Consider the following 22,753-nt stretch of genomic DNA (forward strand, 5'->3'; position numbering starts at 1 on the left):
CGGACTGAATATGGTCAAGTTTGAATACCATTACTATTCCTTGGTGTTATCTCAAACGACTCTCCATGACGGTCAACAACCAAAACGTATGTCTTTAGAGCTCACTTGATAACCATTTCTTTTGTATTTAGAAAAAGAAAACCTGTAACTTCAAGTTAATGTTCTTCCTAGATTACAAAATGAGGCGTGGGAGCCGCAGCTGCAGCTTGCGTCACTTTCACTTGGCGGCGGGAAGTAACTTTCACAGCGCTTGGAAGGAAATACTTTTTACCAGGACTAGATCATACTTAGATTATTATGCCACGGTAGAATTAGGGGTATTTGTATTAGTATGAGGGATAGACTACTAATATAAAGCGAGGAACCCAACATACACATTTTTTTCGGCCTGATCTGTCAAATCTGAATTTTCGCGCCATACTGAACCCATCTGGTATAAAGACTAGTAGTCAGGCGGACAAGCTTGTTTGAATGAATTTATCGACAGTTTATACATGAAAGAAGAGATAATATAGATAGGATCAAAATGATTAAAGAGCTTTGTGATTTGACGAGAAAAATAGAGAAATATTAAGAATATTCAACAGTTGCTGATTGATTTTCGCAGATGGCGGCAGTGTCGTGTTGTTGTGTGTGACAAGTTGTGTATTGGTGACTCCCTCCCACCACCAACTCCTCTTTATGGTTCAGGTTAGTCTCCTCCATCTCTTGACCTGACACCTGTTGTGGTGCATGCCCGAGGCCTGGTGTAAGGACGACCTCGAGGGCGAGATATGATACAGTGCTGGGCGAGTGACCGCTGACGTCTTGGGACTTGAAGGGCGACCTGCTGATGTTTTGGGAGACCTGGTGGAAGGACGACCTGGTGAGGGGGGGTTTGTGACCAGATTTAGTGCGACTTGCTGACTTGTATGGACCTGGTGTGTACGCCAGTCTGCTGATGTTCACGGACCTGGTGTAGGGCGACCTGAAGATTTGTGGAATTTGGTGTTGGGCGAACCTGCTGACGTAGAGGACCAGGTGTAGGGTGACCAGTACGTGTTTTGGGATTTGTTTTGGAATTCCTATTGACATTTAGGGACCTGATGAAGGGCGACCAGCTGATCTATGGGGACCTGGTGGTGCACAGCTTCTTTTGGTATTCCCCAACTCCAAATACCACTGGAAATATAGATGATTACCTTGGGGTTTGTGAAATACACCAGTAATACAGTAGAAGACCCAGTTTTTACTATCATATTTGTGTCTCAACAGTTTATTGTTTTTCTTTGTGTTGTCTTGTGGATATGTTTTGTGTTAAACCCACTGATGTGATGTCATACTTCATGGTCTCTTGAATAATGATATGTGAAAGAATTGTTTATTACATGAAAGAACATACTATGAAGATGAGATAACCTAGAAACAATTGTTGTAAGTCTCAACTTCCCAGGGTAAAGTTATGAATATTTTTGAAAGTAGACGTGTATGTTTTAGATTTATGATCTCCATTCCATTTTAATGGAATTGTTCGTGTGTGTAAATATTTGATCAGAGGGTGGGGTTATTATTTTTCATTCATATGTTTTATTTCTTGTTAAATCATGAGTGGTTATGTTGTGAGGGAGGGTTTGTTCGTGTTAGATGTAAACTTTGAGTTCAGCTGTCTAGAGATATATCAGAATATGATCCTATAATGAAACAAGTTCCCTATATATTTTAACTATAATTATCCCAGAACCAGTTTTTGAGAAAGAGTTCTGGTGTTACCCAGAACTTTTCTAAAGGCAGCCTAAGGATGGGATATCTCCAGTAGTAGGGAAATGTAGACACTTTTGGACTGAGAAATTCTTTGACGAGACTTCTTTCAGTGATGCAGCTTCACCGAAGGTGACTACTCATTTGCTGCGTAGCCTTTAGCAGGCAGAGTCCATTAACACCAACAGGTCCCCTCATACATTAATTCATTTCCAATCGTTATAGACAAATGAACTCCACAGCAATCAACAACCTTGCATAGTTGCCAGTATTTATGTTGTATCATAGGAGTAGATACATCTAAAATTTCACCCTGTGTAAAGTCTAGAGAGAGAAAGGATTCCAGTTCAACCACTTAAATCAAAATACATCAATTATATCAAGTGCGTCCATTTCCGTAAACATTGCTGGAACGGCATTGAATCCTTGTTTTGATGAAAGTGAAAAAATTTTTGCAATCAATTTCCTGTAGGAAAACTGTGGTTATTGAAATGGTTCTGGAATGTTGGAAATCCTTGGATACCAGCAAGTGTACTTACAGATCTTTCATGCCCCCGACAAACATGACATTGTCAAAACATTTACACACTGTAAGAACATGTCAAGCACTTAACAACTGCCTACCCATCCTGCTCGTAAGGTCATCTCTGCCAGACACGCTTCTAAAACTACAGTCTCTGGGCATGTATGAGTCATTTTTTTTGTCTAGGTTCTGGATACCACCCATCTCTCCAATGTTACAAACACCAGTTTAGCAAATTATTCATACCCAAGGTGTAATATCCACGGTGAAGACATTGAACACATACTACGAGGGACATTGTGTCAGTGCACATGTGGGTAGCTTCACCCTGTAGTACAGACAAGGGATATTGTATCACAGTGCATTGTGTGGGAAAGACTGGAATGTCTTGTCCTAAAGTGCTTCAGACATAATAGGATGTTTAAACTCAATTCAGTGACTATAAAGATCTAGTAAGTTGTGGCCTTTAAGGGTAATGACAATAAAACATATATATACAAGAGTATACATTTGTCATCATTGGCTTTGTGTCTTTCTTGTAAATATTTGAGGGAGAGGTGTGTGCTGAAAGGAGAGAAAATAAGCCAGAGCGCAAATCTGATGATTCTGCTTGCCTTTATTTTTCTTTAGAGCTGCTCGCTGCTTGAGCAGTAAAGAGGGTTATACATCCTTATAATGAATACCTCTTGCACTCATTCTTTTTCAGTAAAATTCACGTATGAGTAACTTGTCTTATGAACTTCTTGTATTATTTAGTGTGAACCCCTTGCTCTAAACTGCAGTGTTATATCTCTGTGAGTATGACACCCACAGTGAATAATGAGAAAAGAATTGGAAATGATAAGTTTGAAATATCAAGAAATAAATGGAATGGCAATGAGTGGGAGCAGAAAAATAACATGAATGAGTTGCTTGACAGAGCTGGAGATGAAAAAGAATAGGTTCAAGGATGAGTTAGAGGAACAGTGGAGGTAGTGAAAATATGCTGGGGGGAGGGATGAAAAGTGGTGCAGACTATGCTTTTACTGCAAGCTCTTTTAGGTTGAGATATACCAAACACAGTGATTTCTAAGATCCTAACCTTTTTTAAAGCAGATGAATTTATAGGAATTAGTAAAGGATAAAATACTAGATCAATGATTAGGAATAATTATGAATGACAAATCCTAAAACAAAGGCCTGTAAACAAGGTGGAAACAAGAAATGCATGTTGTAGGTGATACAGTGAAATTTCTTAAGTTTGGCATGGTCAAGACCGAACAATTTTTCCAGAGTTTAGATATTGAACATTTCCAAGGATTCTGATTGTTTAGCAAGGTGTAAAGTCTGGATATTCATGCTATTGTAGTTGATAGAATGGTCATCTTATTGCAGCACTCATATACTGCAGGGGCTCTGTTTTTACATTTCGGATGCATTCCTGAAAAGTGTTACTCTAAGGGAAATGATATAAACAAGGCCAACTTTACCAATAGACAATTTTGAATGATGGGATATGTTTCTGAGGAATATTTTTACACACACACACACACACACACACCCTTGCATATGATGTTCTCTGTGTAACAGAAGTACATCAAAGATCATTGTATGGCAAAGGAAAGTGGTTTACTGATATTGACAGGACACCATCCACTATCATATTGCTTCATCACATTACTGTCATCCACTGTCATATTACATATCATATTAACATGTCCACAACTGCACTAGGTGCTGGGTGCTTTTTATTCATTTTGGCAGGGATTCCATGGAGTTATACAGAAAATCTTTGATAGCTTTAACACATCTCATTGTAATGAGCAATGGGGTTGGGGACTGAAGCACTGTTTGTTTACATCAAGTCTGGATGCACGGGTAGACAAATACTATGTGAATACTTTAGTGTTTGCACTCTATGTAGTTTAAAAAGTTGAACATTTTAATGAAAGTTTGCAGAAGGAAGTATCTGTTTATTAATCCCTTAACTGTGTGATGAAAGAAAAAGCATGTGGTTTAACATTAATATCAGCAAATCTGGTACCAATATTTGTAGGGTACTGTGGGTATAATGAATCAAAATAAAGTGTGTGTGTGAATTAACCTGGTTCGAACAGTTTTTAGTAATTTCTATAACATTATATTTCAAAACATTTATTAGTGAAAAAAGTGGGAAGTGGAAAGAGTGTAGAAGTATTCCAATTAATATTGAGTTAAAGATGTCTGGAGGGAAATGTAAGGAACAGTGACCTGATGGAGACTTCTTAAAAAAAGACATATGTCACCAAAAACGATACGGTGAGTGTCTTGATTAAACTGTGTACTCATAGGAAGTGGAGTTTGTACTTATAAAAAGAAGAGCCACATTAAGAAAAAGCTGCTAAGTAAGTGGTAAGGAGAGGACTGTTTTACTTGAAAGAAATTGTTTTTCACTAAAAGTCATTAATTTTCCAAAAACTGAGAAGTATGGCTTCAGCATCACATCAGCAATTATCAGAAGGGTGCAAAATCATTTGTAGGAAACAAGATATTTTAGACTTTTTTGCGAATCACCTGTGTCATGAATATGATTTTATAAAACACTTATCTTTTTTCATTTTGCCTTTTGGGCTCCCCTTAATCTCTGTGTTTGTACATGGCCAGAGTACTGTTGTTAGTGAATCATACAAGAAAGTTAATTTAAACCATGAGTGAATGCCAAGTATGCTGGATAAAAATATCCTTAGTACTAGACTCTCTCTCTCTCTCTCTCTATTTAGCTATCTATCTATCTATCTATATACCTCGCTGGTGTGGGAAATGGCGAATAGTATGAAAGAAAGAATATATATGTATGTATATATTATTTGTTACACTTAAGTGCTGTTTCCCACATCAAGCAAAGTATCGCCAGGAAACATGAAGAATTGCCTGTCCACTCATATACACACATATATACATAAATGCTCATACACGTACATATACATACCTATACATGTACATATCAACATATACACATATACATACACATACATAGACATATACATATATACACATGTACATATTCATACTTGTTTGCCTTTAGTCGTTCCTGGCACTACCCTGCCCCACAGGAAGCAGCATCGCTATCCCCTGCTTCAGTGAGGTAGCGCCAGGAAAACAGGCAAAAAAGACCACATTTGTTCACACTGTCTCTAGCTGTCATGTGCATTATGTAATGCACCAGAACCACAGCTCCCTGTCCACATACATGTCCCAGACACCTTTCCATGGTTTATCCCAGACGTTTCACATGCCCTCGTTCAGTCCATTGACAGCACGTTAATTTCTAAAAAGGAGATATATGTATATTTTCATACATATTTGCCATTTCCCGCATCAGCGAGGTAGCATTAAGGTGATGTCAGTACATGCAAACAGTTTCAAGAAGTTGGTATGAATCCATATGGCAGTTAGTCATGTGGATAAGAAAACATATTTTCCGGGAAACTTTATGAATTGTTAGTACAACATATTGAATATTGTCTTCTTAGCTCATGTGGAGTGCGGTATGTATTATACAGGAATGTAGCACTAGAAACAGTACGTTTGGACAATGGAATAGGAAAATATGAATGTCAAACAGGAAATGTATGGTAAGGAAAGTGGATATTTGTAGGACTTTAATAGACATGTAAAACAAAAGTATGCAAAGTGTACAGAATAGACAGAGAAGAGAAAATTATTTAGAAATTATGCATCATCGTTGAACAGGAGGCCAAAATGAATGATGACATAAACTTATATTCGCAATAATATGAAACGTTTAGAATTAATCAAAACAACACCAAGAGGGAATGAGAAAAAGAACAGCTGTAAACCAGAAATAATACTCCAAGTTAAAATAACAGTGAAGGGATTATGGAGAGACTTGATCTGATGATTACATTTATGTGGACAAGTGACATTAACTAACATTTTATTGTATGTCAGGAAGGAGTAGACAGCTATGAATATAGATGCAAATATACAGAAGGGAATTATAGATCAGTAAATGAGTATAATTCTAAAGAATAAATCTTGGTGAATCTTTTAACCTTCTACGAGTAAACCACAGACCAACAAGAGGGAACAATATACGGATTTTATCCTTACAAATGATGCGAAACTTTCACATATAGAGATGAACAATGTAGGCCTGCTGTGGCCACAGGGTGGGATCAGATTTCATAAAGTGCGGTGATGTTCTCTATATGTTTGTGTGAGCTAGTTGTTGTGCAATTGATTACTAAGTGTTCTGTCTTCATTGAGGTAATAGATACGAGTCTTTTGATATTTTGAAACTGTCTTTGTATAGTGGGAGTGCAGACGAAAAAGTGTAACTTGTACATGGTTAGGGAGTGTAGTGTCTGATGGCATGGTGTTTAAGTCTTTATTTGTGCATTATTTCTCTATAGCTTGTTGCTTGATGCATATTGAAAAGAATTCCTTTACATGATACATCTGTGTTTATAGTATTTAAGAGTATGCCCAAAGAAGTACATATTATACTTTTCTTTGCATTGTGGGAAAGTGTTGACTGGACAGGAGAGGGTTTGGGCTAATGGCTCGTATCCTCTTTGCTAGTGATGGTTTTTATTTTTCCCGGCCTGATTTCGTCATAAACACAACAAACACGCAGGTTCGTGATAACCATGGCACTGGTTCGTAACAATGTGAATAAGAAATTAACTATATTTTCTTGAAAAATATAGAATATTTTTTTCTGTAAAGCTGTCCATAATAGTTTTTGGAGAGCTGCAGTTACACTTTATTTTTGACAATAGGTGGATGACTGTCATGTGTGATATTTGTCTTAGCTATGTTGTCAAATTATTAGTGACACCTGTGAGTAAGATGAGGAATCTGTAATTAAAAGTCGCTGAAATGTGAAGTACGTGTAAGATTTTTATTTTTACTTTGTGTGTGATGTATAGTCGTGGGGTGCTTCTTGAATGAGAGGGGACTGGTGTGTTGCTTGAATGAGAGGGGAATGGTGTTTAATACAGAATTGAGTGTTGAGCATATTGCTCCAGGTACCTCTTTTCTTTCTGCTGGCATTTAGTCCACATATATGCAATCTCTCCTAGTCATATAACACTTTATGACACAAAACTCACACGACTCGTTTTTCATAACTAGATTTTCTTGCTGTGATTCCTGAAAGCTAGCCTTGCTGTTTGACGAAATCTCGTATAAGTCTTCTAACTCTCTCGGATCATGAGCCTGTGTATGTTTCAGTTTCTCTCTCTCTCTCTCTCTCTCTCTCTCTCTCCCTTTTTCTCAGGACACTATGTAGCAGGATGATGTAAGCTAGTGCCAATAAAGTATAGACCCAGTTACCCTTAGCCTAAATCACTTACAATCAGGCTATTCGAAAGCATGATAATGAAGCCTAGGAAGCGGGGATCTTTGCCATAGAAAGAGCACACAACCATGATTTATATTAGTCTACTACAGTGACATATATGAAATTCTCCTTAAGGGAAAGAATGGATTTTTTTCATGGTGAAGTATTAGATAGCGTTAGATACAGATTCTCTAAGGGTAAACTAGAAAAACAGTATTTTTCACTAATAGGAGATTGAGAGTGGTAGCAAATTGACCCATGTGTGAAGGAGAGGACATGCAACAGAACCACAAAGGAACTATTATCTATAGTTGATAATGATTGCAGACACAGACCTAGAGCTCATGGAAAGGAAGTTTTTGTGATAATGGCACGGCACTGATTCAAACGATAGGGGTCAGAAACACCTGATATAATCTGGAAATGGGTTGAAGAGAACCTAATGAAATTTAACGAAAAGGGAGTTTGAACGAGTTTGTCATCGAACCGGCAGCTTTATATCGGCCCTGCAGAACAGTTAAAAGAAAATAGCGAATAGAATCTCAGATCTAGGGGGTTTTGTTAATGAGAGACTTGAAGGAAAACATTGATAAGATAGCGTTGTTTTTTAACCCAGACAATGAGTGGTATGATAATGATAGCTTTTATAACGAGAGATAAAATACTAAAGATAGGAATGTCAGATGTACACAGATGAAGCAAAAGTGAATGCGGCTACGGTGTTTAGATCGCCAGTCAAACAGACGGTAATAAAACAGTTCAGAGAGGTACATGGGAACATGTGATATTCTCACGTAAATTATAATTGCGCGCCCGAGAGTCGACTCTGACGCGCAGTAGTGAAAAAAAAATAGCTTGTTAGAGAAATTATCCAGAAACATTTCATAAGCAGAATTGGTGGTCTGGGACATTGGAACTACCGTGAGAAATTGAAAGATCTCTCATCTTTTACCGAGTAGGAAGATCAAGGGAAAGACAGGTGATGATATAACGTATTGCAGGAGATTGATGGCAATGAAGAATGTAGTTAAGGCCTAGCACCGGTGTAACAAGGAAATTGGAGAATTATCAGTCGTGGAATAATACCTGGGAATACACCAAAAAGGATATCAGTCCAGCAAAAAAAAAAAAAAAAAAATGGCCAGATTATTCAGTAGAATACCGTAAAAAGTAAGAAATGTACTGCAACAACAACAGAGTCGGTGTAAAGAAAACTAGATATATAGTTTGTCAATCCCTGGTGAACCTCGTATTTTTTAAAGCGGCGCAGAGAAGCATGCGATGGGCGCTACGCGCTCACCAAATCTCGTTGTAGGTAGACAGGTAGATACTCTCGTTTTCCTGGCGGGTGAAGGGGTGATAGTACACGGGAATTTACCTGTCATGGTACGGTCGGGTGATGACGGAGTGGGGTGGGGGGGCGATGGTACAGGGTTGGGCCAGGGATGGTAGTGCAGGGTGAGGCAGGGGGGTTACCGTACAGGAGAATGCGCTTCAGGATGGGACAGGAGGGGGTGACGGTACAGGATGGGTGTGGCAGGAGGGGGTGACGGTACAGGATGGGTGTGGCAGAAGGGGGTGACGGTACAGGATGGGTGTGGCAGAAGGGGGGTGACGGTACAGGATGGGTGTGGCAGGAGGGGGGTGACGGTACAGGATGGGTGTGGCAGGAGGGGGTGACGGTACAGGATGGGTGTGGCAGGAGGGGGTGACGGTACAGGATGGGTGTGGCAGGAGGGGGTGACGGTACAGGATGGGTGTGGCAGGAGGGGGTGAGTGCACACGTTGGGTGGGGCAGGAGGGGGTGACGGCACAGGTTGGGTGGGGCAGGAGGGAATGACGGTACAGGCTGGGTGGGTCAGGAGGGGATGACGGTACAGGCTGGGTGATGCAGGAGTGGGGTTGATGATGGTACAGGAGAACGTGCATGTCATGTCGGTCGTGCTGGTGTATAGATATTATGGGATGATGTGGACGGGACAGTATGTAGGTCACACCAGATGCCTAACATACTTGCTGTCTGCCATTGATTATTCCATCAATCTTTAATACCTCACGGTATGTGTGTGTGTGGCAGGTGGACTCCTTGCGCGGCTGTGCTGTGTGGCAGAGGGACCGTTGTGTGTATGGCTGTAGTCGACGATGGAATATGTCTTCGTAAAGTAATATGTCACCCAGCTCACAGAACTCGATCTCTACCGTAGGTAAACCCCTCGGCTGCTAATCTATGCAGTTGGTATTCAGACACACGAAATATGATTTGCATACGGAGCGTTTACTCAATAATGCCATCGACGTGTGTATGTCTCCAAGACCAGATGTAAATGGCACCCCGTTGCGGACATGTTATAATTTACCCTTGAAATTTGCTGTTGTATCGGGATGGCTGAGTGCATAACAACGTGACGTCTCAAAACAACCTGACGTCTCATACAGTCACCTTACGGTTATTACACCATGTTGCGTAATGCCCGCCTCACCCTTGACACATTATCAGTATACTGCATATTTTCCGGGTTAACTTTAGTCGTCTGTACATCCACATGGAACTAGTTGACGACGATGTTCCCGAGAATCGCTCTCCTGCGCTGGAACTCCACGTCATCCGTTATTTATTTTAAGTATGTAAACATGAAATGCTTTCTAAACCCGACACCCTTTTTTCTGTGTTACTAGAATGACTATTATTGTTATTGTTATTATTTTTATTATTATTATTATTATTATTATTATTATTATTATTATTATTATTATTATTATTATCATTGATTTGTAGTTATTTATCTTTGAAGGGTCACGTGAATCTCCAGACATACTTGTAAGTTTTTCTTGGTCAGTTACGGTATCAGGGGGCACTCTCTGGGGTCCACACGGGCCTTCCCTGAGGGTCTTATGGGTTTACTTGGTCTTCATGTGTTACGTGAGTCTCTCCACGTCACACGGGACTTTCAGAGGTTCATCATGGTGTGTAGGGGGTCTCATGAATTCATACCGAGCCTCCATGGAGCCACTGTAGTTACGTAAATACTCATTAGTATAGTATGGGGAGGGAGTTTTACCCTCGTGGAGCCCCCAGTGTACCAGAGGCTTAGGGTAAAGGGCGTGTCATCTCGGGGACTCGCCGCAGCTAGAGGTCGCATATTAATTTAAAAGTCACATGGCATGACCTGTTGTGGCTTCAGAGGCCATACCTCCTCACTGACACCGAAATCGTAAGTTATATGAGGTCATTTTATAGGATGATGAGTGACGGGATGTTGATAGATTTCGACGGGCGGCCAAATGGGCTTCCGCATTCCCGTAACGTACTGACATGGGATCTTTGTGAGACCAGAGGTCGTAGAGGGCAACTGTTTTAATGCCAGAAGTCGTACGAGTTCCGTCATTGTCGGCGCCGTAGGTCATGTTGGTTTACGTCAGTGTACATGTGACGTGTCTAAGGGGGAAGGGAGGGGGGTTCGTGACATCAGCTGTCCCCCTCACACCCTGCCATCATGACACTGCGTCGTTCACGCTCTCGCGAAGTGGCACTAGGTGTTCCCATTAGTGAAAACAGTATTATGAAGATTATCGTGAAACGTAACTCTTGTTATTACAATCTTAATACTGTCTCAGTAAGAGAAGAACAACCGTAATAGCAAGTTCAAAGTTCGCTCCTGCGATGGCGGTGAGGTGGCATAGAACCTTGGAATGTGTGTCTCTTGTTATCTTATTCAAATGTGGCCACTGTGTCAACACTGCCTGACCCGTCCCGGCTGGCTGATAACTCTCTTTCCCTGTGATAGTGATGTAAGGGCTTGGACCATACCATGGTAGAGCCAGGACCACCATATGTTAGCAAGTATATATATATATGATTTTGGTGTTGCCGGACTACGCTGCGTAAGGCTACACCGCAGTCGGAAAGTCGTCTTTTGGGAGGATTTACCTCCTCCGTCAGGAGTACATCTTGTCCCTGGCACTGAGTGTGGCGTAGCTGTGATGGTGGAGGAGCCATCTGGAGAAGGAGAGTATTTGTTGTAACCTCAGGACACCTTTCAGAAAGGGGTTCCTGGCGACATTAAATGATCGAAAATGAATTTTATACGTTAAGTCATTCGATGAACTCAGTGGAACACCATGTTGCACATACTTCATGGGCATTGTATCTGGCCATATCTCCTCCGCGGGTCGTGTGTGTTATTCTCCTCTCCGCCGCTGTCAGTAGGACCCCTGCTTGCTCTCCTGGCAAGTTACGTAATGTGAGGGACGCGCGGGCAACATATGTTGTGTGCCTCCAGAACCATGCGATTGCTGTCTATGCTTTTACTCGGTGGTGGTGGTGGTGTGTGGGTATGTGACGATGTGTTTGACTGAGTGTCTCTTGTTGGTAGAAAGGAGTGTAGATGTGAGGGACGGGAGTGTGTGTGTGTGTGTGTTGTTTTTTTTATGTAAGACCTGAGGGAGGAAGAGGGGGGTTGTGTGTGTGTGGCCCCAAACCCCCAGACACCACCCAAACAATGGCCGACTCTACATTAGAGCCGCCCAAGGACTGCCGCTTTACCGAAACAATTCCTTTCTCCCGCGGGGGGGGGGGGGGGAGAGTCTGGCGTTGGCTGGCGGCGGACGACATGACTTGGTGATTGTTGGTGTTTAGCGGGTGGTGTGGTGTGCTACCCCGCCGGCGGCCGCTCTCAAAACCATCCTTTCCTCCCCCACCCGCACCCTCCCCGGGAGGAGGGTTGTTGTCTCCCCCCCCCTCTCCCCGGCCCCGCAATCTGTCACCCCAGAGGTCATCACCAATCTCTGGTACCTGGGGGCGGCCTTCCGCTTTGCCATACTACTACCCGTTTTACTCCTGCCGTGCACCTCACGTGCGAGCGTTAGGTAGCCACAGCCACCATCATCCCGGCAGCAGCCAGTCAGCCAGCCTAACCTCCCTCATTCATCGCCGTGGCTGCTCGCTGCCGTTATCACCCCCCAGCTTTGCAACAGGCTCTCCCCGGAGATCATATCATTTCCTGCACATTGTTAAGGCTTCCTTTGGTGTGGTCATTATTGTTATTATTTTTTTTTTATCTCGTGCTAGACACGCTCCCTCCATCACTGGCTGGGATTTCCTCCCTCCCCTCCATCACTAATCAGATCATCCATCGTTTATTGCCAGGACACGCCCTCTAATCTCATTGTCCAGAACGCCTCCTCCTCCCCCTTCGTCACTAGGAAGGACACGCCCACCTTCATCACTTGCCAGGACACGCCTCTATCTCTAGCTGTGACACGCCCCCTTCATCACTTGCCAGGACACCCAACCCCCCCTCATCATTTGCCAGGACACATCCTCTCCACCACTAGCCAGGACACGCCCCCTCCGTCACTAGCCAGGACACATCCCCTCCATCACTAACCAGGACACGCCCCCTCTATCACTAACAAGGACACGCCCCCTCTGTCACTGATCAGGACACACCCCCTCCATATTTCACGTCCCTCGTCTAGGTCATACCCATCACACACACACACACACACACACACACACACACACACACACGTCCAATTTACTCACCATCACATACCCTTCCTGGCCACACCCATCACATAGCCATCCGTCCGGGCCACACCCATCACATAGCCATCCGGGTCACACCCATCACATAGCCATCCGGGCCACATACACTACAGTACTGTTCAGTAAACAGTGGCCACCTTCAGGTATCAGGTGTTGTGTGTGACCCGTGAATACTTGATCGACGCTGTGATACACATGAGGACGTCCCTCACCTGTTCCTGGGTTTTAACAGCTCACGGACCCTTACTGATGTAACCTCCAGAACCCATCGTGCTCATGAATTGGTGCAGTCTTCTCTTATTCTGTATGTACATATGTAGAGGCATGTTTATTAGTGCATATACGTATATTGAGGTGTATTTATATTACGTTTGTTTACGTATGTGTAGGCATGTATGTGTATATGCATATTTATGTGTGTGTGTATGTGTATATTTAGGCATCTTTATGTTTATGTATACGTAATGTAGGCTCGGGTGTGTGTGTGTGTGTGTGTGTGTGTGTGTGTGTGTGTGTGTGTGTGTGTGTGTGTGTGTGTGTGCACCGACGGGATCCCTCAGGCCACCGTTACCTGACTCATATGTTACTGTGCTGACCCGTCTTGTTCTGTGCTTCTGTCTGTATCCAGACAACTACTATGCCCGTGGCTGTCAAGCACAGCTCTCTCTCTCTCTCTCTCTCTCTCTCTCTCTCTCTCTCTCTCTCTCTCTCTCTCTCTCTCTCTCTCTCTCTCTAACTTTGTTCCTCATATACTCGCCTGTATTTCTGTAACGCTATAGTCGGGTTGATGGAGGGGTTGCTTGCCCGGGCTGTATAGCGTGGCCTGCGTGGGGGTGGCCCTCGTCACCTCCACCCACCACACCCCGGCCGTGCTCCACCTTCACTCGACCCGTTCGTCCACCGCCTCCACCACACCACTTTTTGATCCTCCTGGTCCAAACGGCCTTCTGCCCAGTCCAGGCCACACCTCACTTATACTGTACTACCACCACCACCACCTCCTCCTGACGTGCCCAAGCCAGCCACACCTCCATACTCCACTAACTCTCTCTCTCTCTCTCTCTCTCTCTCTCTCTCTCTCTCTCTCTCTCTCTCTCTCTCTCTCTCTCTCTCTATCTATCTATCTATCTATCTATCTATCTCCATGTGCGGGATGGAGAAATGATCATGTGTTCTGTGTGTGTTGCAGGTGAGGCGTGATGTGCGAGCGGCGTGTGGGTGAATAACAGTGCCCATCCGTGAGCTGCGGCAGGTAAGTGTCTTCGCTGGGACATCCCACCCACGGTCTTCCCCCGGCACCCGCCTTCCGCGTCCTCGTATGGATGGATGACCCAGGGTGCGTCATGCTGTGACCCCGAGGTCATCTTGGGTCACAGTTATGCTGTGACCCCGAGGTCATCTTGGGTCACAGTTATGCTGTGACCCCGAGGTCATCTTGGGTCACAGATATGCTGTGACCCCAAGGTCATCTTGGTTCACTGTATGCGTAGGGGGGGATCACAGTTATGCCTTGACCCCGAGGTCATCATGGGTCACTAGGATTGGGTCACAGTTATGAACACCCAGGATGTGTCATACTGTGACCTGAAGTGATCTTGGAGGGGTTACAGTTAATGACCCAGGATGTGTCATACTGTGACCTAAGGTGATCTTCGGGGGGATCACAGGCAATGACCCAGGACGTGTCATGGTGTGACCTCAAGATTACCTTACAGTTCATGACCCAGGATGTGTCATACTGTGACCTGAGGTGATCTTCGGGGGGGGGGGGGGTCACGGGCAATGACCCAGGACGTGTCATGGTGTGACCTCAAGATTACCTTACAGTTCATGACCCAGGATGTGTCATACTGTGACCTGAGGTGATCTTCGGGGGGGTCACAGTCAATGACCGAGGACGTGTCATGCTGTGACCCCAAGATTACCTTAACTCCCATGATGCTTGCTCAGGTCATCAGTGTGAATCGCCCGCATCACCCGGGGTGGAGAGGTCACCACCTCGGGTCACCGCCACAGGACGGCAGTGTGTCTTTGGGTCGTTCTCGTTGTCTTAGTGCGCTAGGGGGGGGGGGGTGGTTATCTATGGCCCGCCAGGTGTCTCCCAAAAAAGGCACGACCCTGGTTATCTCGTATCGGCCCTGGGGCTTATCTGTTGGGGGTCACGTGTCGTCCCCATAGGTCGTGGTCGTCTTCGTCGTCGTGCACGACCCCCAAGGATGATGATCCTGGATCTCGTGGTGATGGTCGTGTCCTTGGGAACGACTCTTGCTCCGCTTCAATGTATGTATTAATGGCCGGTGATTTTAAGGTACCCTGACGTCTCTTGTGGGAAGCGGCGATCAAGTGTGTGTGTGTGTGTGTGTGTGTGCATTCGAAGTTCGTCCCCAAGTTAAAGCTTTTCGCGAATCACGTGGATGAATCATGGTCGGTGAGGGAGGGAGGCGAGGTATCGCTCGGGGTCGCGTCTCGGTTGCTCGGTCCAGAGTTCGAGGCGAGCTTCGGGTTCGCCTTGCAATGTGTTTGTGTTCGTCGCTTGTGGCGCACGACCACATCAGAGGCGCGCTCGCTACGCGTTCCCGGCTGGCGGGCGGGGGGGCGCGGGTTCGCCTTGCAACGTGTTTGTGTTCGTCGCTTGTGGCGTACGACCACATCAGAGGCGCGCTCGCTACGCGTTCCTGGCTGGCGGGCGGGCGCGGGCTGCGCGGGTTCGCCTTGCAATGTGTTTGTGTTCGTCGCTTGTGGCGTACGACCACGTCAGAGGCGCGCTCGCTACGCGTTCCCGGCTGGCGGGCGGGGGGCACGGGCTGTGCGGGTTCGCCTTGCAACGTGTTTGTGTTCGTCGCTTGTGGCGTACGACCACGTCAGAGGCGCGCTCGCTACGCGTTCCTGGCTGGCTGGCGGGCGGGGGGCGCGGGCGTGGGTGTTCTTAACTCAAACGCTAAACGCTGTTGTAATTTATTGGGTGGAATGTTGTCATATTCTGGTGTTTCATTAATTCTTGATGTAATTTATGGTTTCTTGATATGTTGCATCGTTTCTCGGTATATTTCATCGTTTCTTGATATATTTCATCGTTTCTTGATATATTTCATCGTTTCTTGATATGTTTCATCGTTTCTCGGTATATTTCATCGTTTCTTGATATATTTCATCGTTTCACGGTATATTTCATCGTTTCTTGATATATTTCATCGTTTCTTGATATATTTCGTCGTTTCTTGATGTATTTAATGATTTCTTGACATATTTAATCTTTTTTTTATATATCATGATTTCTTGATATGTTTCATGATTTCTTGATATATTTTCGTCATTTCTTGACATATTTGATCGTTTCTTGATATATTTCATTTCTTGATATATTTCATTTCTTGATACATTTCATCGTTTCTTGATAAAAAGTGTGAAGGGAAGTTGTAACATTCATTATTTTAGGATTTTTTATTTTCCTCACACACACACACACACACACACACACACACACACACACGTACACGTACGTACGTGCGTGCGTACGAAAAATGAGTGTACTTCGCAGGAACGAATTTTATTTTGCGATAGAAATTCTTGCCACAGAAAACCTGAAGGTGGAACGTGTCGGGGGAATCAAGGAGTATGTTCATACATCTGTGTCAGAGATTATTATATATATATTTTTTTTTTCGTGTATTCTGTTCCATAAAGATTATTTAAGGCCAGCCTCCTGACCTGCTCCAGTTTAATATATTTTTATATATATATATATTATTTTTTTTTTGTATGACAGACGCCTAGTGTGTGTCTTATGAGTGGTTATATTCATGGGAAATTGTGTCACCTGGGCCGAATAGACGGGGCAACCAGGCCAATAGCGGGGGGTCGGGGGGCTAATATTGAAGGCCACGAACACCACGGTACGATTCTAGGGTAGGACGGTACGATCGTCCAGCAAGACGGTACGACCCTGGAATTGGACGGTACGATGCTGGAGTTGGACGGTACGATCCTGGAGTAGGACGGTACGATCGTCTATCAAGACGGTACTATCCTGGAATTGGACGGTACGATGCTGGAGTTGGACGGTACGATGCTGGAGTTGGACGGTACGATGCTGGAGTTGGACGGTACGATCCTGGAATTGGACGGTACGATCCTGGAGTTGGACGGTACGATCCTGGAGTAGGACGGTACGATCCTGGAGTTGGACGGTACGATCCTGGAGTAGGACGGTACGATCCTGGAGTTGGACGGTACGATCGTCTATCAAGACGGTACTATCCAGGAATTGGACGGTACGATCCTGGAGTTGGATGGTACGATCCTGGAGTAGGACGGTACGATCGTCTATCAAGACGGTACTATCCTGGAATTGGACGGTACGATTCTAGAGTAGGACGGTACGATCGTCCAGCACGACGGTACGACCCTGGAACGGGACTGCACGGTGGTACAATCGTGGAGTAGGACGGTACGATCGTCGCGCACGATGGTACAATCCTCGGGCAGGGCGGTACACCCGTGGAGGTGGCCGATACACCCGTGGAGGTGGCCGGTACACCCGTGGAGGTGGCCGGTACACCCGTGGAGGTGGCCGGTATGCCCGTGGAGGTGGCCGGTACACCCGTGGAGGTGGCCGGTACACCCGTGGAGGTGGCCGGTACGCCCGTGGAGGTGGCCGGTACACCCGTGGAGGTGGCCGGTACGCCCGTGGAGGTGGCCGGTACACCCGTGGAGGTGGCCGGTACACCCGTGGAGGTGGCCGGTACACCCGTGGAGGTGGCCGGTACACCCGTGGAGGTGGCCGGTACACCCGTGGAGGTGGCCGGTACACCCGTGGAGGTGGCCGGTACACCCGTGGAGGTGGCCGGTACACCCGTGGAGGTGGCCGGTACACCCGTGGAGGTGGCCGGTACACCCGTGGAGGTGGCCGGTATGCCCGTTGGCCTTGATATAGAACTCCTTTTCACATGACACTTTAAGTCTTGTCACTGAGTGTCACTTTGACCACACTCCCAGGGAAGCTTAGCACGACGCGGGAGGACGGCTTCCATAGGACTGTAATCGGACTCACTGGTCTTACCGTCGTACCCCAGTGGTCGTACCGTCGTGCCCCCCTGGCCGTACCGTCGTACCCCAGTGGTCGTACCGTCGTGCCCCCCTGGCCGTACCGTCGTACCCCAGTGGTCGTATCATCGTACCCCCCTGGCCGTACCGTCGTACCCCAGTGGTCGTATCATCGTACCCCCCTGGCCGTACCGTCGTACCCCAGTGGTCGTACCGTCGTGCCCCACTGACCGTACCGTCATACCCCAGTGGTCGTACCGTCGTGCCCCACTGGCCGTACCGTCGTACCCCACTGGTCGCACCGTCGTGCCCCACTGGCCGTACCGTCGTGTCCCACTGGTCGCACCGTCGTGCCCCACTGGCCGCACCGTCGTGTCCCACTGGTCGCACCGTCGTGCCCCACTGGCCGTACCGTCGTGCCCCACTGACCGTACCGTCATACCCCAGTGGTCGTACCGCCGTGCCCCACTGGCCGCACCGTCGTGTCCCACTGGTCGCACCGTCGTGCCCCACTGGCCGTACCGTCGTGCCCCACTGGCCGTACCGTCGTGCCCCCCCGTGGTCGTACCACCGCGCCCCACTGGTCGTACCGTCGTGCCCAAGGGTTAAGGGTGATTAGTCTGCCCTTCAGGTGTTGGGTCCCACAGTGTGTCGAATGGCCACAGGGAAACATGCACGGTACTGGGCGAGACACACGGTGGCACCGTCAGCAGAAGATCATGATGGCCCGTGGTGATCGTGGTGGCGATGCTGGTGATTGTAGGGGTGTAACAGTGGTGGTGGTGGTGATGGTGGTGGTGATGCTGGCTGTAGGTAGTGGTGGTGTTGGTGGATGTTGTCAGTGGTGGTGGTGATGCTGGCTGTAGGTAGTGGTGGTGTTGGTGGGTGTTGTCAGTGGTTGGTGGTGGTGATGCTGGCTGTAGGTAGTGGTGGTGTTGGTGGATGTTGTCAGTGGTGGTGGTGATGCTGGCTGTAGGTAGTGGTGGTGTTGGTGGGTGTTGTCAGTGGTTGGTGGTGGTGATGCTGGCTGTAGGTAGTGGTGGTGTTGGTGGATGTTGTCAGTGGTGGTGGTGATGATGGCTGTAGATAGTGGTGGTGTTGGTGGATGTTGTCAGTGGTTGGTGGTGGTGATGCTGGCTGTAGATAGTGGTGGTGTTGGTGGGTGTTGTCAGTGGTGGTGGTGATGCTGGCTGTAGGTAGTGGTGGTGTTGGTGGATGTTGTCAGTGGTGGTAGTGATGCTGGCTGTAGGTAGTGGTGGTGTTGGTGGATGTTGTCAGTGGTTGGTGGTGGTGATGCTGGCTGTAGATAGTGGTGGTGTTGGTGGATGTTGTCAGTGGTGGTAGTGATGCTGGCTGTAGGTAGTGGTGGTGTTGGTGGATGTTGTCAGTGGTTGGTGGTATGCTGGCTGTAGATAGTGGTGGTGTTGGTGGATGTTGTCAGTGGTGGTAGTGATGCTGGCTGTAGGTAGTGGTGGTGTTGGTGGATGTTGTCAGTGGTTGGTGGTGGTTGATGCTGGCTGTAGGTAGTGGTGGTGTTGGTGGATGTTGTCAGTGGTGGTAGTGATGCTGGCTGTAGGTAGTGGTGGTGTTGGTGGATGTTGTCAGTGGTTGGTGGTGGTGATGCTGGCTGTAGGTAGTGGTGGTGTTGGTGGATGTTGTCAGTGGTTGGTGGTGGTGATGCTGGCTGTAGATAGTGGTGGTGTTGGTGGGTGTTGTCAGTGGTGTTGGTGGGTGTTGTCAGTGGTTGGTGGTGGTGATGCTGGCTGTAGATAGTGGTGGTGTTGGTGGATGTTGTCAGTGGTGGTGGTGATGCTGGCTGTAGGTAGTGGTGGTGTTGGTGGATGTTGTCAGTGGTGGTGGTGGTGATGCTGGCTGTAGATAGTGGTGGTGTTGTCAGTGCAGTTGGTGGTGTTGAAGAGAGATGTCACTGGTGGTGGTGGTGGTGGTTGTTGTCAGTGGTAGTGAGGGGATCTGGGTGTGGAGTGCGTGGGCTAAACACCGCTGCTGCTTGTCTGGTGGGTTGGGGGTAGGTGGAGGAGGAGGAGGAGGAGGGGGTGGGTGGGATGGGGGGGGCGGTGGTGAGGGTGGGCTATTGGTGTGTGTGTGTGTGTGTGTGTGTGTGTGTGTGTGTGGAGGGGGGATGGGCGCGGTGAGATGGAGGAGAGAGACACGCACACCCTGACTTACCCCATCCCCTCTCACCCCACCACCCGTGACCCACCCCACCACCTCACAAGGGGGAGGGGGTGGGTTAGTGGGCACCTCAATATGCTCAATGATCCTCACTAATTTTGCCGGAGCCGTGACACTGGTTGGTGGTGGTGGAGGTTGCTGGAGTATGTTAAGGTCTTGAGGAGGTGGAGGTGGTGTTGTGTGAGGGAGGGAGGACGGGGGATGGTGTGTTGGCGGGGGGGGAGGTAGGAGGAGGAGGAGGAGGAGGAGGAGGAGGAGGTGGTGGAGGAGGAGGAGGAAGGGTGGTGCGCGCGCATGTTCCCTCAGGCGGCGCGGTTCCCCCACATGCCAGAAGAGGATCAGTGTCGCCTTAGCCATAGTGGTGGTGGGAAGGGTGTGTCTGGCGTGCGCGTAACCCTCAAAGTGTTTGGCCTAGTGTGTCCAGGTGGGCCAGTGTGTAGTGTGTAGTGGTGTGAGAGCCGCCACCCACCTCAGCTGCCTCCCAGCCACCCCGCCGCTGCTGGTGTATATAGTACCTCGCCCCTCGTCTACAGGCACCACAGCCTCCCCCTCACCCGACACACACACCACTCCCTGTCATCCCTACACCGCTCTGTGTCAACCCCAGGCCACGTGTGTCTGTGTGTGTGTCATACGTCCGCCCAAGGACTAGTGTGTCGTGGCAGACACACACGAGTGTGGATGGGACACCCTCGTAGGATCACCGTGTCATGTGCGAGCGGCGGCGCCCTCCTGTGTCAGCGGAGGCTCGTCAGTGTTGACGCTGGGGAGGGGCGGCGGGCGTAGCGGGGGCGTGTTGGTGTGTTGTGGCTTGCAAAAGGAGAGGGGGGGGTCTGGTGTGTGTGGTGTGGGTGCACGTGTCCTGGCGGAGTGTGAAGGGCAGCAGTGCGTCCTGCTGTCACCACCACCAACACCGAGTCTCGCTTCCTCTTGTTGTGGCCGCCGCCACCACCCACCAACCCCTCCTCCTCCTCCTCCACACACAGAGACGTGTGGATAGTTGCAGCAGCAGCAGCAGCACAACCTCCCCCCTTGCTGGGATAGCGTCGTCGCCGCCCCTCCTCGCCCCATACGGAGGGAGAGCCCCGCCCGCCCAGCTGGGCACACCATCATGGAAGGTCGCCGCACATGTGCTACAGTGCTGACGACAATGGCAGGTTAGTGGGCGGGGGTGGGTGCATGTGTGTGTTGGTAGCCTCGCCGCTATACTCGCACGCCCCTCCTGGTTGACCCAATGTTTATTTATAACTCCTCGTTGGGCAGGAAATGGATTGATTAGTCCCCGAACTCTTTGTCTCGGGTGGTAGTTGGCTGGGTTGTTCCACCCGCCCCTCCGATGACTTGTTGCTCCTCGTCTGGACCAACCACCTCATGGAGGAGGAGGAGGGCTATACAAATCATCTCTGTCTTTCACCTTGAGGTGTGTGTATGTGTCTGTGTGTGTGTGTGTGTGTGTGTGTGTGTGTGTGTGTGTGTGTGTGTGTGTGTGTTCCCCTGACGGTCTGTGTTTGTGTTTGTGTGTGTGTTCCCCTGACGGTCTGTGTTTGTGTTTGTGTGTTTGTGTGTGTTGCCCTGACGGTCTTTGTTTGTGTGTGTGTGTGTGTGTGTGTGTGTGTGTGTGTGTGTGTGTCGTTTTATCATCATGAGCAATGGTGAGAACAGTGAAGGTGGTGGGTGGTGGGCCTCAATGATAGTGTTGACCTTGACAGATACGAGTATGATTAGTCTCGACTGACCATGACACTAGCTAGAGTGTGGTTCATACCACAAGCTTGTGTGGTCATCATTGAGGGCAGTGGACTGGGTAACGCCTGTGGGTAACGCCTATGGGTAACGCCTGTGGGTAACGTCCGTGGGTAATGCCTGATCTACTCCACTGATTGCCCAAGCCTTGGCAGGCACGACTTTACGATCCGCGGCAACAAGGGTGGGTGTCACCTCTGACCTGACCTTCGAGTGTGAGGTCAAAGGTCTTCCTCAAGGGGGGGTTGGGTGGGTGTGGCACCGTCGCTGAGCGAGCGCTCGCGCGTCACTTAACTGTCATGTTGATCAGCTGCTTTTTGTTTACTGATGGATTTCGCAGTAGAGCCGTACCGTTTTCTATGACCGGTTTAAATGCCTTTGATGGGTTGATTTAAATGAGAACAGTGAAGGTGGTGGGTGGTGGGCCTCAATGATAGTGTTGACCTTGACAGATACGAGTATGATTAGTCTCGACTGACCATGACACTAGCTAGAGTGTGGTTCATACCACAAGCTTGTGTGGTCATCATTGAGGGCAGTGGACTGGGTAACGCCTGTGGGTAACGCCTATGGGTAACGCCTGTGGGTAACGTCCGTGGGTAATGCCTGATCTACTCCACTGATTGCCCAAGCCTTGGCA

At 47.6% G+C, this 22,753-nt stretch overlaps 1 protein-coding gene across 3 annotated transcripts in view; it reads left to right on the forward strand.

The window, feature by feature from the left end:
* Positions 1-567: 567 nt before the first annotated feature.
* Positions 568-22,753, forward strand: part of fwd (phosphatidylinositol 4-kinase beta fwd) — a 93,533-nt gene continuing 71,347 nt past the window's right edge. The window contains exons 1-2 of one of the 3 annotated variants that reach the window (XM_071672707.1): positions 624-690; positions 14,324-14,386. The gene's annotated coding sequence lies outside the window, so the exon portion shown is untranslated. Of the gene's footprint in view, positions 691-14,323; positions 14,387-20,693; positions 21,528-22,753 lie in introns of those variants that run through there. The other 2 variants (XM_071672706.1, XM_071672705.1) reach the window with 2 other exon arrangements.

Source organism: Panulirus ornatus, chromosome 2 (assembly GCF_036320965.1).
Source record: "Panulirus ornatus isolate Po-2019 chromosome 2, ASM3632096v1, whole genome shotgun sequence".
Lineage (NCBI taxonomy): Eukaryota > Metazoa > Arthropoda > Malacostraca > Decapoda > Palinuridae > Panulirus > Panulirus ornatus.